Raw genomic sequence first — 15,578 nt, forward strand, 5'->3', positions numbered from 1 at the left:
GAAAACGATCTAAAAGAGAAAATGTACCATGTAGGGAAGAAAAGAATGTATACTCTTTATCCTGTGGATGACTGAGTCGCCAATGATCAATTAAACCAATGTCAGAAAGAATATCTTGCAAGATAGCTCTATCCGCAGCGTTGACATTGTCAAATCGGCCTGTCTTGTCAAGGATAGGGTCTTGAACCAAGTTCCAATCTCCTCCAATGAGATATTGAGAAGCATTGATCTATGTAAGAAGACGAATCAAACGGAGAAAGAACTGTTTTTTAGTACCAATTGGAGCGTATATGGAACCAAGGCAAATGAAAGAATTCCCAATTCGTATCTTAGCGAAAACATAGCGACCATCTGGGTCAGACCATGTTTTGGAAATCGTGAAAGGAAGTGATTTTCGAAAAAGAATAGCTAATCCACATTTACACACAGGATTAGGGTTGGCAGGATCATTCTTGGAAATGCTACTATGAATAACCTTCCCAACACAGTCTCTACTGAGTTTATTAGATTCACTTTCGTCTAAATGTGTTTCCTGCAATAAAGCTATGTCCACATGTTTGGAGTGCAAGTATGAGAGAACTTTCTTTCATTTAATGTAATGGGTAAGACCATGTACATTCCATGTACTACTGTTAAAGGATGGGTAGAAGACATGTTACAAAACTTTCAAAGTGGAGTAGAGGAAAGGGAGAGGGAAAGATATACAGGAGAGAATAATCAATCAATCAATCAGTGACATTTATAGAGCGCACTACTTACCCGTTGGGTCTCAAGGCGCTTAGGGGGGGGGGGGGGGGTGCCGTTACTGCTCGAACAGCCAGGTCTTGAGCTTCTTCCTGAAGGAGAGGTGGTCTTGGGTCAGGCGCAGGTCGGCCGGGAGGGAGTTCCAGGTCTTGGCGGCCAGGTAGGAGAAGGACCTTCCTCCTGTTGTCGCTCTACGGATGCTTGGGACGGTGGCGAGAGCGCGGCTGGCTGAGCGGAGGTGACGTTTGGGAGCGTAGAAGTTGATTCGTTTGTTGAGGTAGCTCGGGCCTTGATCGTGTAGGGCTTTGTGTGCGTGGGTGAGGAGACGGAAGGTGATTCTTTTGTTGACGGGGAGCCAATGTAGGTCTCTCAGGTGTCCGGAGATGTGGCTGTTTCGTGGGATGTCGAGGATGAGTCTGACTGAGGCGTTCTGGATCCGCTGGAGTCTCTTCTGGAGCTTGGCGGTGGTTCCGGCGTAGAGGGCGTTGCCGTGACGAGGGCCTGGGTGACGGTCTTCCTGGTCTCCGTGGGGATCCACCAGAGATCTTCCGTAGCATGCGCAGGATGTTGAAGCACGCTGAGGAGACGGCGTTGACTTGCCTGGTCATGGAGAGGGAGGAGTCCAGGATGAAGCCCAGGTTGCGTGCGTGGTTTGTCGGTTTGGGTGCGGTGCCCAGGGCGGGGGGCCACCAGGAGTCGTCCCAGGCGGTGGGTGTGGAGCCCAGGATGAGGACCTCCGTCTTGTCTGAGTTCAGTTTCAGGCGGCTGGTCGTCATCCACTCGGCTACCTCCTTCATCCCTTCGTGCAGGTTGGCTCTGGCGGCGGCGGGGTCGTTGGTCAGGGAGAGGATCAGCTGGGTGTCGTCGGCGTAGGAGATTATGTTGAGGTTGTGTTGGCGTGCGATGGCCGCGAGGGGGCTCATGTAGACGTTGAAGTAGTGTGGCTCACTGGTTAGAGGCGGCAGACCCGAGAGCAGAGGACGGCCCGGGACCAGGGTTCGATTCCCGACGCGGCAGGTTTCCGGACCAGGGTCAGCGGACGCGATAATTCTCTCGCCTCGGTGCCCACTTTGATCAGTGATCACACTCGGCAACTCTGGGCACTAGCTTGCCTCATCTTCACTAACGGCCCCACCAGACCGCCGGGGATGCCTGGTCTCACCCTGGAGATACCCATTAAGGGACCATCTCTCAGGGAAGCCAGGAAGGGTTTCGCAGCGGTCGAAGCGCGGAGGTACCCCTTCGGGAGTGAGTCCTGCGCTATATAAGCACATAATTAATTAAAAAAAAAAAGAGGGTAGGGCTCAGCGAGGATCCTTGAGGGACGCCGCAGATGACTTCGGTGGCCTCTGACTTGTACGGTGGCAGGCGGACTCTCTGTGTTCTTCCGTCGAGGAAGGAGACGATCCATTCCAGTACCTTCTCCTGGACTCCGACGTTGCTGAGGCGCTGCACTAGGGTGCGGTGGCAGACGGTGTCGAAGGCCGCGGAGAGGTCTAGGAGGATGAGGGCCGCTGTTTCTCCGTTGTCCATCAGGGCTCGGATGTCGTCGGAGGCGGCGATGAGGGCGGTCTCGGTGCTGTGGTTGGCTCGGAAGCCGGACTGCGAGGGGTCGAGGGATCCGTTCGTCTCGAGGAAGGCGGCCAGCTGTTTGTTGACGGTCTTCTCGATGACTTTGGCTGGAAACGGGAGTAGCGAGATGGGGGCGGTAGTTCTTGAGTTCGGTGGGGTCTGCTGTAGGTTTCTTGAGTAGAGCGCTGAGTTCGGCGTGCTTCCAGCTCTCGGGGAAGGTGGCGGTGTCGAAGGAGGTGTTGATAATGTCCCGCAGGTGGGGTGCGATGACAGCGTCGGCCTTGTTGAAGACGTGGTGAGGGCAGGGGTCAGTCGGAGATCCGGAGTGGACGGATTTCATCATGCGGACGGTGTCATCGGTGCTGATCGGAGTCCAGGCTCGGATGGTGGTGGTGGGCGGCGTTGCTGTGGTTGTGGCGTGCGTCGGATGGGTGCTGAAGCTGTTGTGTATGTCCGCGATCTTGTTGTGGAAGTAGGAGGCGAGGGAGTTGCAGAGGTCCTGCGAAGGGGTGATGTCGTTGTTTCCGGCGTTGGGGTTGGAGAGCTCTTTCACGATGTTGAAGAGTTCCTTGCAGTTGTGTGCGTTGTTGTCCAGCCGGTCCTTGAATGCAGTTTTCTTGGCGGTGCGGATCAGTTGGTGGTGCTTCCGGGTGGCGAGTTTGAGGGCGGTCATGTTGTCCGGTGTAGGTTCCTTTCTCCAGACTTTCTCGAGGGCTCGGCAGTTCTTCTTGGAGCTCTTGAGTTCGTCGGTGAACCATGGGGCTTTCTTGCTGCCGGGTCTGCTGGGCGGGGTCCTCAGAGGGGCGAGTTCGTCCGCCCAGTTGCTGATCCACTTTGTGAGGTTGTCGGCGGCCTGGCTGGGGTTCGCTGAGCTGGCAGGAGGGTGCTGGCTCAGGGAAGCGGCGAGCTGGTCGGCTGTGATCTTGTTCCAGTTTCTTCGGGCAACCTGTTGCTGGTGGTGGTGGATCGTCGTTCTTCTGAAGGTGAAGTGGACGCAGCTGTGGTCTGTCCAGTGGAGTTCCGTGGCGTGGCTGAAGGCGATGTCTTTGCTGGATGAGAAGACGGCGTCGAGTGTGTGTCCGGCGAGGTGGGTGGGGGTGTTCACCAGTTGCTTGAGTCCAAGGTTGGCGAGGTTGTCGAGCAGGGTGCTGGTGTTGCGGTCGTTGTTGTTCTCCAGGTGGAAGTTGAGGTCCCCTAGGAGGATGTAGTCAGCGGAGTGGAGGGCATGCGGGCTGACGAAGTCGGCGATGTCCTCGCTGAATTGAGTGCGTGGTCCCGGGGGTCGGTAGATCAGGGTGCCTCTGAGGGTGGTCTTCGGGTCGGTGTGGATCTGGAAGTGCAGGTGTTTGGCGGTTGTGAGGGTGTTGTCGGTGCTAGTCGTGATTCGGATGGTGTTCCTGTGGATGATGGCGATGCCTCCTCCCATCTGGTTGGCGGTGCGGTCCCTCCGGGTGATCTTGTAGCCCTCTGGGATGGCGATGGCGGGCGCTGAAGAGGCGTTCATCCAGGTCTCCGTGATGAAGGCAACGTCAGGGGCTGTGGTGTCTAGGAGGTTCCAGAGTTCAATGGCGTGTCTGTGGACGGAGCGGGTGTTGAGCAGGATGCACTTGAGGTGGTTGCTGCTGGTGTTCGGCTTGGCCGGTGCTGGTGCCGGGCAGGTCCGGATGCAGGTGAACTTGCCGGCGTGGCAGCTGAAGGGTCCGTGGGTGCGTCTCGGGGCGGCTCGGTAGCATCCCGGGGTTCGGCCGGTGTTGAGTGCGATGAGTGTTGCGGCGTCGTAGGTCCGTCGGGTCGTCTTGCTTCGGCGGGGGCCAGGGGTCCTGGCACTGGGCGCGGTCGAGGCGCGGACGGGCGTAGACGGGCTTACCTTTGGCGCGCCTTCGGCGCACAATCGGCGGGAGAGGAGTGTTACTCTGGTGAACAAATGACAAAAGAAGAAGAGTATAAGAAACTGATGAAAGAGAAATATAAACAGCAGAGAAAATAGAGATATGTGAGTAAATTAAGATTTAAGAAAGTGGATAGAGAAAGACGACAGAAGGATAGGTGACCGTTCTGAGTTCTTCAGAAGCGGTCGCTCCCCACGCTGCTCCCTGCTCCGATCTGTGGTATCGTAGCGCTACATTGCCAGACCGCTGAACTATTTGTGCCTGCCTAAACTACTATTGTAGCGCTATACTGCCTGACTGCCCAACTTTTTGTGCCTGACTGTAGAGTTTTCGTTGCGCTTGACTAGTAGATTGTTATTTAATTTATTCTGCATTGTGTGTTGCTCGCTTGCCTGCTTGCGTTGTTGGTGCCTGATTGTGCCATTACTGCTTGCCCATTTGTTCGCGTTTGCTGAGGCTGTGCCCCAAACTCGTCCTGCTTCGCTTTTTGGCTTGCTGCCATTTTGTTGTTTGTTATTATGCCTCCCAGCCCGGCTCTCCACCCCGCTCCCGCCTCCCAGCTGCTCCTCCCTCGCTCCGCCCCCCCTCCACCATCCTCTTATGACAGATGCATTTGCGCGCAGCGTTCACGCGCAGGGACGCGCCCCATGCGCGCCCGAGGTGCGCCAAAGGTAAGCCCGTCTACGCTTGTCCGCGCCTAGACCGCGCCCAGCGCCAGACCCCCTGGCCCCCGCATAGCCCACTCCTCCCGCATAACGTGCGATGCCGCAACCCTCTCAGCACTTAACCCCGGCCAACTCCCAAACTGTTACCAAGCCGCCCCAGGACACACACACATGGACCCTTCACCTGCCACTCCTGCAAGTTCGACTACATCAGGTCCCACACCAAATCTAAAGACTCCAAACAGAGCTCCGACACTAACCACCTAAAGTGCATACTACTCAACACCCGCTCGGTTCACAGACACGCCATTGAACTTTGGAACCTACTCGACACCACATCGCCGGACGTCGCCTTTCTCACAGAAACCTGGATGAACGCCTCTTCAGCGCCCGACATCGCCATAGCCATTCCGGATGGTTACAAGATCATCCGAAAGGACCGCCTCAACCAAACAGGAGGAGGCATCGCCATCGTTCATAAGAACACCGTCCGCATCACGACCATTTCCGATGACAACCTCACAACCGCCGAACACCTTCACTTCCAGATTCACACCGACCCTAAGACCACACTCAGAGGCACCCTCATCTATAGACCACCCGGACCCCGCACACAATTCAGCGAAGACATCACTGACTTCATCAGCCCTCACGCCCTCCCCTCCGAGATCTTACTGGGAGACCTCAACTTCCACCTGGAAAAGAACAACGACAGCAACACCACCACCCTTTTGGACAAACTCGCCAATCTCGGACTCAAACAACTTGTCGACACCCCCACCCACCTTGCCGGACACACGCTCGACCCAATCTTCACCTCTAGCAAGCACATCTCCTTTAATCACACCTCAGCCCTCCATTGGACGGACCACAGCTGCGTTCACTTCAACTACAAAAAGACCACTACCCACAACCTATTCCCCGGAGAAACTGGAGTAAAATTACCACCGAACAGCTCTTCACATCGCTCCACCAAAACCCTCCTGCAAAATCATCGAACCCAAACCAAGCAGCCACCAACCTCACACAATGGATTACCCTCAGCGCTGACGAATTAGCACCCCTGAAAAACCATCAAATCAAACAAGGCACCAAAAAAGCCCCCTGGTTTAATGATGCCCTTAAGAAATCCAAGAAGACCTGTTGCACCCTCGAGAAAGCCTGGCGAAAAAACCCAACCACTGACAACATGACCACCTTCAAGAACGCCACCCGCAAACACCACTAACTGATCCGATCCACCAAGAAATCAGCATTCAAGGATCGCCTCGACAACAACGCCCACAACAGCAAAGAACGAATCAACATCGTCAAAGAGTTTACCAACCCCACCGCCGGCACAAACGACAGCACTCCATCCCAAGACCTCTGCGACTCTCTAGCCTCGTTCTCCCACAACAAAATCGCCGACATACATAACAGCTTTGGAGACCAGCCCACCCCACCTACCTCCGAAATAAAACGCACCTCCAACAACCTTTACGCCTGGAACCCGATCACCACTGAAGACACCATCCGCCTGATGAACACCATCCACTCAGGATCACCAACCGGCCTGTGTCCCATCCACATTTTCAACAAAGCAGACTATATTATCGCACCCCATCTCCGAGACGTCATTAACTGCTCCTTCAACTCCGCCACCTTCCCGGAAAGCTGGAAAAACGCCGAACTCAGCGCCCTCTTGAAGAAACCTACAGCGGACCCCACTGAACTTAAGAACTACCTTCTAGTCGACGATTGACCCCAGAAAGTTCCTGTAAAATTCTTTGCATAGTGTCTGCCAATGATTGGTCCTTATGGGATGATGAAATTTGGGGCAGGTTCAATGATGACGACAGACTCCCTTTCATTGGTATAATAGTAGGTTGTTTTAAAACCTCAGCAAAGAGTGGTTGCTTGGGTGGGTTGTTGCCGTTCTTGTTGGAAGACATTTGTAGTCTTCGCTTCACAGACGTTCTACAGAAGCGGATTGATGTAGTAGCGTGGTAGGAAGCAATAGTGAGAGCGCTTTTCAATAGGTGGCAAGAGATAAGGAGGCAGTACTATACAGAGTGCTATGTCGAAAACAGAGCTGGGTAAGTATTACACGTGGAAACAATTATGAAAATTGCTACAAGAAATAAATGTGGAGGAAAGGGGTACACCACTAAAGAGGGATAAACAACAGGCACTCTACTACAGCTAGTACGCTAATATAAATTGCTACAGTTCAGTGAATAAAGGCCTACAATCTATGACTGAATGCAAAAGCTGCAAAAAGCACACTGATAATATGACTAGAAAACTAGCCCTGTCACAAATATTGTCTCATTACGCGAACACAAGGCATTGCGTGTCATAATAACCACAATGAAGAGAGAACAGCACCTTTATCAACGGTACTTATCACACATGTCTCCATTTTGAGTAAACAAATATAGTGTAAATGGAGTGAAGGACATAATAATTAAATACATCGCAGGAAAAAACTGGCTCAAACAAAAAATAAAGACATTCCAGGAATGTTATTACATATTTCACTATCATGAGGAAATACTCATGGCCATGTTGTGAAGCAACAAAACAAATTCCTTGAAGGAGAATGACACTGCTTCTAAGAGCGTGGAAAACAATTCGTCCTGTGGAAGCAATGTAAGTGTCTGCTCGACGTCAATACAATGAGGAGATTGTCTTTGACGAAGAAAAAACAGTAAATATAATCAAATTGTGCTCTCCAAAAAGTATTTTGTGCTGGAATAATCCAAAGTGACTGGGAACAGGGAACACAGCCTTTGAGACAGGGAGTGAAATAAGGCTGAGGAGCTGCGTCATCAGTAGAAAGCGCTGTTTTGTAGAATAATCTGAAGTGTACTGTTTCGGTTTCACTTCAGATAGGAGAAAAAAAAAACATTGGCGGCAGTGTCAAGAGACACCTCTCTCTACAACAGTAGGAGGAGGCGTCGTTACTCCAGGCATGCGCAATATGTGAGGAGGCGCGGTCCTGTGTAGTGAACACGTGCAGCCCAAATCGGCACGTAGCGCCCGAAATGCGGCAACAGGATGGAGCAGGGCAAACACCTCACCGGCTGGCGGGAACGCGGCAATGCGCCGTCTCCTCGAAAATGAAAGCCACCGGGACCCTCTGCATGTTCTCCAGCGGCAGCGGCACAAGAAAAAAGACTGTAGAGGTAAGTGGGAATATCCCTTCAAGGGTCCGTCCCACGGCGGAGCTCGTCCCTCAGGCGGCCATCTCCTGCGTGGCCAGACCACTCCCCCCGAATTATCCTTTTACATGAGCGCTGCTGTCAACCCAAAACTAGACCTAGCCAATGCCTCAACGCAGTCATTGTCCAGTATAACGTTTACAATTATTGTGCCCCAACAATTCCAGATTTGATGCTCTGAAACACTTGTTCTAGTCAGACCCCAACAAGAACCGAGCATTTTTGTTTGTCAATCTGTACATAGGCTCAACCGTACATCATTAGTTTTCAATGAACCTACAGTAAAACTCTGATCCCAGAAATGACCATCATTGCCCTCTATGTGTAGTCATGGTAATTGCTTTCACATGCAACATTTTGGGCTGACTGTCATCCTGAGATATCTTGTGCCAAAAATACCCCACTTTATTTTGATCAAATTTATATTTACTTTTCTTGATGATCCACCCCACTCTTGGATTGCTAATAATGCTTCAGATATTATGTTCTTCACTGCTCTTTGCAAACAAAAAATGTTGTCCTGGAAGATTTTTGCAACCTGTAGCCCATCTACTATTTTAGGGCATCAGTCTCTGGAATACAGCTGCTGCACTTTCAAGTCTGAAATTCATCCTCTTTTATTGAATGCCCCCTCCCGGATGATGAAGGCTGTAAAATGTCAAGATGCTTACTCTAGTTCGATTTGGTGATAGACTCTAGACTATGGCTCCCAATATGAATACTGCAAATTCGGAAGTGAAAAACTACCCACCCACATCACTTCATTGAGGCTTCGTACATCAATGCAAAACCTTAATTCCCCTGAGATCTTCAATGAAATTTCCATCAGGAAAACTGGTCCGAGCTCCAAATGGGTTCTATTACATCTTTGTCATATAAGTCCTGCAAAATATTCTTCAGCTTAGGTCTGACAAGATGCAGTCTTTGCAAATTAATATGCGGTTGAATCCTTTACGTTTGCTTAACTCACTGTAAAACATATTGCAGAATTCCTTTTCTAGTTGCTTGTACCTCCAGTCATGAAAATCACTGTCCACCATCTCCACCCACAACACATACAGGCAATCTATCCTAAGGTAGGTCCAACCTTATACCAAACGTTTCCTTTTGATGCTAACCCAAAATTGATTCCCCTTTGATAGCCATAAAATTCTACCCCTCTTCCTTCTCCATTTAAAGAACTTTTTGAATAAAATAAAGAACTCCAGATCAATTTTGTGATTACTGTAGCTTCCTGGATGAATATCATTATATACTAATTTGCAATGGTGGCATACCATACATAAAGTTGGGCGGCTCACTATGCTAAGCACAGATTTTTAGTTTGCGTTTTTAAGCCACACCCTTAATTACATTGGACACGCCCCTTTGAGACTTAAAGCCCTGCCCATCATCCTCAATCTGATCCTCCTAAGTATTGACCATACAATCATACTTTTTCTTGTTTCCTAACAGACCCTACAAAAATGTATCTTTTTCGTGCAGCAGTTGCAAATTTTGTCAATAGCTGGACAATTTCTGGCATTGGCTAAATGATTTCAGCTACCATATCTATAACAGCAATCCTTCCTCTTCGATGTATTGCTTCCAAATTTCGAATAATTTGTCTATTCTCTCCCGTTTTTCCTCATTGTTTTCCTTTTTACAACATTTATGTTCCTGCCAATATCATTAAGCACTTACTGCACACATTTTTTAGGTAATTCAAGTCTTCTATCCACTTTAATAGCCCTTTGTAGAGTAATCTTTGCACCTGCCCACTGTCTGTCTGCCCAATGTCTCTCCTGAACCTTCAAGGCCTTCATAAAACCTGATCAGGCATGACTTTTACCTTAATGTTTGAAATCACAGGTTATGGAGCCAGCCTTCAGCACGTCGTCTGTTGATCCATTGTTTTGATCCATTGTTTCCCCTTTTCTCTGGCTCCTAAAATTAAATTTCTAATATTAAGGTACCGTATTTATTTTCCTCCCATACCATTACTGTATCCGCTTCAGCTACTTAATAAACATTCAACGTGATCCACATTCTCAATCAATTTCTGATACGGCAACAAAATTACTTTTTTAGGGCATGTATCCATTGAGGATTCTATCCTCCAGCAGGGTGGATTCTACAAGAGATTCCCCCTTTGGAATGACTGCTTGCAGAGCATGTCTTATTTGTAGGTATCTGAAATATTCTGTCTGCAAGTTCAAATTCCTTTTGCAGCTGCGCAAAGGGAACCACTTCTCCTTTTTTCCATAGATCCCCCACCTTTGAAATTCCAATCATGTCCCATCAGTCAAAGCCCCTAGTGTTTCTCAGTGTGTCGAATCTATTTGTGTCCCACGGGAGGTCATCTGTGTGGTCTTTCCTGCCCCTCCCATGCTTTTTTTTGCAGTATGCCATATCCGGACTGCATGATCGGTGGGGCCCGTCAAATGTAATTTTGCTCGATTTGAATATAGTGCTCTGGTATAATTACCATCTGGGAGAAGTCATTGGTCCATATACATCCAGGGTCATCGTGGGGTCTATATATGCCTTGATTTATTGCTGCTAGATATGCTGCCCAATAGTACCTCCGTCATCCGGCAGTCCTATAACACCGTCGTACCATCCCCTTATTAACTTTTGAGTCGCTATATGGGGCTGTCTCTCCTCCCACAGGAGCTCTCTCTGCTCCCTTTCAATGGCCTTGAAGTAATAAGTGCGAACCGGATACGCGAATTTTGTAATATATATAGAAAATGTGGCAGAGACATCTTAAATAATGCGACTCTGCCCTGTAAGGACAAAGGTAGAGACTTCCTGTGTTTGACATTGCTTCTGAGCCGCTGCAGCAGGCGCAGGACGTTCCGCTCATAATATAATGCAAGGTGTTTGGTGACATATATACCCAGGTACCAGAAACCCTCATATGTCTCTACTTTCACAGTTTTGGGGTGGGGGGGGACTCTACCTTATAGCACGTATATGATTAGTTTATTACTGTTTATGGTAAAACCGCAATATTTCCCAAAATTGGTGAAAATGTGAAGTGCTCTATTTATCGAGGCTCTCCGTGAGGCCAAGTACAGCAGTATGTCAACAGCATACAATGAGATGCGATCCTCCCATCCCTCCGACCATCTTAGGCCCCTCATGATGGGATCTCTCCGTATCCATAATGCCAGCGGCTTCAGCATCCGAGCGAAGAGCAACAGAGATAGGGGACAGCACTGCCTGGTTCCCATCTAGAGGATAAATGTTGGAGATTTTGGGTTGTTTACTACCACTTGTGCATGTGGCTCAGCATATGAAAGTTGGATCCAGCTTAAACATTTGGGGCCAAATCCCATTCTTTTGAGGACAGCATACATATATGGCCACTCAATAGTATTGAGTAGTGGCATCTAAGGACACCACTGCTGCATCTTCTCGCAATGTATCTGTTCTGCTTAGAACGCCGTGCAAATGTCAGAGGTTAAGAGAGGTATTTCTTGCTGGCATGAAACCTGACGGATCCAGGTGCACAAGTTTTGTAATGACTTGGAGCAGGCAGGTGGGCACAGCTTTGCAAAGATCTCGACCTAGATATTAAGCAATGATATTGATCTATAAGCGAAACATTTATTTTTAGGTTTACCACTCTTGTGGAGGACCACGATGGTGGCTAGTCTTTAGTCGGTGGGAAGCTTCCCCTGCTCTTTCTAGAAGCATCTTGGTGAGGTGGGGCGCTATTTTACTAAGGGGTAGTTTGTACAATTCAATGGGAACATCATTGGGGCCCATCCTCTTTGTGGCTTGTAGGTCTCCTATAGCCCTCTCAACTTCCGTGATTGTGAGTTCACTGTCTAGTGCCTCAAGATCGTCCGGTGATAAGATTGGTAGTGGCATATTTGATAACGGGGACTCTGACTCTTCTTCTGTGGAGGCCACGTGGGACTTATAAATTTGCTTAAAATGGTTTGCAAACTAGTCAGCAATTTCCTGGTGGTCTCTAAACTGTCTTACTCGTTGTTTATTTCAACAACTAGTCTGTTAGTTTGCTCTCTATGGTCCAGCTAGGCTAATAATTCATGGATTCTACAGAATGTAGCTCTGTGTTGGGCCTGTGCTGCGTCTGTGGCTAGATCTTTGTATTCTCTTATTTTTATTTTTAATAAATGTTCATCTTCTTCCGAGCACTCCGCTCATGTCTTTCCTTCCAACTGTAGGATGTCAGCTTCCAACCTGGTTAGCTGTGCGTTTTTCTCTTTCTGTGTCCCGGCGATCAATGAGTTCGTCTGTCCCCTGGCTACTGTTTTAAAGGCTTCCCAGAGCGTCAAGGCGGAGTCTACTGAGTCTTCATTTTCGTGAAAGTAATGTCTAATTTCTTTTGTCATTTTAGCTTAAATTGCCGGGTTTCTCAGATAACGGGGATTTATTGGAGCAATTCTTCCTGCTTTTGATTCTCCTACCGCCATCAGGGCCCCTATGGGGGAATGGTCCAGATACCCTTTGCCAAGAGGCGTGCCTCTTTAATCTGCCCCATCTGACCTGCCGGCACGATAATATAGTCCGTCCTCGAGAGGGAGTTGTGGGCTCCGGAATGGAAAGTAAACTGCCTCTCAGCAGAGTGGAGAAGGCGCCATGCGTCAGCCAGTCCCATAGCTCCCATGAAACCATCAATCTGTGATCGTGAGGGTGGCACCTCCCTCTGGGGACAACGATCTAATTGTCCCAATACTATTGAATTGAAGTCTCCTCCCATTACGAGCCACCTCTCAGGAAGGATGAACAGGAGATCTCCCATCTCCTTGAAGGCCAAGGCATGAAGGCCCGGCGGGACATATACTGACACCAGTGTGAGTATTTTACCCTCCCAGCTCCCCATGACTGCGACATATCTACCTTGATTGTCAGTCCAAATCTGATCTACAGTCATCAGTGTGCCACACGTTTATATCCCCATCTTGTCAAGGCCCCACCTATATTTCCTTTCAAAAGCATCTCTTGCAGAAGGACTATGTACGGTGAATGTCGTTTCATATACTGGAATACTATCCCCCTTTGTGAGCTTGTTACCCAAACCATTCACATTCCAGGACAAACGTTTGATCTCCTTTTTAATGAAGGTACCCATTCTCACCGTTGTCCAGTGATCCACATTCTCAAGAGAAATCACATTTATAAAGTATCTTAAATCAACTACCCAAAGCAATGTTTCAATAAGTACAACTGTCTTTGAGGGGTATTGTCCCTTTTCTAAACATTAGTACACACCTTAAATAAGTCCACTCCGATTTCCCACTCAGGAGTGGGCTAACCAGCTTTTGACAGGAATGGTAGTGGAGCTTGCACATGTAACATATTATGGACAACTGGACCACTGACCAGCTTCCTCAAGAGAACAACATCCCTGACCCGTCTCAGTCGCGGTTCCGCAGCAACCACAGCACGGAAACTGCCCTCTTCCCCCGCCACCGGCGACATCAGGTTTCTGCTTGACAACGGAGAAACCACGGCCCTCATCCTTCTGGACCGGTCAGCCTCTTTCGACACAGTCTGCCACCGCACACTCAGAGCACACCTCCACGACGCCAGAATCCAAGAGAAGGACCTGGACTGGACCACCTCCTTCCTCTCCGGGAGAATCCAGAGCGTCTGCCTCCCCCCAACCCCCCCTTCCACTCCGAAGCCACCAAGATCATCTGCGGCGTACTCCAATGCTCATCCCTCAGCCCAATGCTGTTCAACATCTACTTGGCACCACTCGCCCAAAGAAACGACCTAAACATCATCTCCTATGCCGACAACACCCAGCTGATCCTCTCGCTCACCAAGGACCCCCACACAGCCAAAACCAACCTCCACGAAGGAATGAAGGCCGTCTCTGACTGGATGAGGAACAGCCAATTGAAGCTGAACTCGGACAAGACGAAGGTCCTCATCCTCGGTTCCACCCCCTCAGCCTGGGACGGCTCCTGGTGGCCTACGGCACTAGGAACACCCCCTACACCCACCGACCACGCACAAATCCTAGGGATCATACTCGACTCCACACTCTCCATGACGAAGCAGGTCAACTCCATCTCCTCCTCCTGATTCAACACCCTCCGCATGCTTAGCAGGATCTTCAAGTGGATCTCCACGGAAACAAGAAGGATGGTCACCCAGGTCCTCATCAGCAGTAGACTGGAGTACGGCAACGCACTCTACGCAGGAGCCCCGCCAAACTCCTGAAACGGCTCCAACGCATCCAGAACGTCTCCGCACGCCTGATCCTCGAAATCCCCCACCGCAGCCACATCACACCCCACCTGAGAGACATTGACTGGCTCCCCATCAACAAGAGGATAACAGTCAAGCTCCTCACCCATGCACACAAGGCACTCCACGACACCAGACCTGCGTACCTCAACAGCCAACTCAGCCCCTACACCCCCGCCCGCTAGCTAGGATCCGCAGACCAAGCCCTCGCCACCGTTCCCCGCATAATAAGAGTTACCATCGGGGGCAGATCATTTTCCCACCTCCCCGCTAAGACGTGGAACACCCTACCCATCGGCCTACGGCAGACCGAAGACCTCCTAACCTTCAGGAGGCTCCTCAAGACCTGGCTCTTCGAACAGTAGCAGCGTTCCCTCCCAGACCCCCCCCCCCAGAGCCTTGAGACCCTCACAGGTATGTAGTGTGCTTTACAAATGCTATGATTGATTGATTGATATTCAACAAAAGAAGCTAAAACAACAAAGAAAGTGACCATTACCACAATGGTTTTGATTACAAAGTAACTAGTTCCAAATTGATGGACGTCAAGTAGATAATGCCTTTTGTAAATTGAATGAACTCTAGAATTTTTATTTCCATTGGAACATGTAATTACAACATATGAATGTTTAATTCTCCCCTCATGCTCTCAAGGGTTAATTTTGTGATGTGGCAGCAAGATCAACAGATTTGTTATCTCACTGGTATTATTTAGTTCTACCTGCTAAATGTTTAACACATTTCACATGCTCCCACAAGTTATACTGCTACGTAATAATAAGGCTTTGGCTTCACCTGACATTTTTTTACTTTGCTCTTCTTGTCCAACGCTTGCTGCATAGTGAGACACTGCCTGGGGCCTTGCTGGAGACATATAGTGCGCAAACCAAAATGGCACCTGATGCAAGTGTAACCATGTGTACAACATTCAAAATTACCTAACACATGCCAGGCTTCCAGTTTCCTGCCATTAATGGGGGCTGAATGAAAGTGTGATCCTTTTGCATGCGGGCCGTGTTGCACCACTGCCCTCTGCAGACTTCAAAAGCCATGCAACATGCAGCGCCATTGGAAAATTGGTCGGCTACTCAAACAAGTTGGGCTGCCACACGCTATATGATGCACCAAGATACTCCCTATCCTTTCCTTTCTAGTTCCAACTGTTCTGCTCCATTCATGCTTTTTGCCAATTGTATAAGTTGGGGAGTGGAGTTGGCCTAACAGCTAGGGCGGTCGTGCTCGAATCTGGGGAACTGGTTCGAGTCTCGGCAACGACGTTGAACATC

At 49.5% G+C, this 15,578-nt stretch overlaps 1 protein-coding gene across 1 annotated transcript in view; it reads left to right on the forward strand.

Annotated features, from left to right (window-relative positions):
• The window catches only part of TCP11L1 (t-complex 11 like 1), a 233,844-nt gene that overhangs the window by 50,946 nt on the left and 167,320 nt on the right, over nucleotides 1-15,578 (forward strand). The gene's annotated exons all lie outside the window — the stretch shown is intronic.

This window comes from Lissotriton vulgaris, chromosome 2_1, assembly GCF_964263255.1.
Source record: "Lissotriton vulgaris chromosome 2_1, aLisVul1.2, whole genome shotgun sequence".
NCBI lineage: Eukaryota > Metazoa > Chordata > Amphibia > Caudata > Salamandridae > Lissotriton > Lissotriton vulgaris.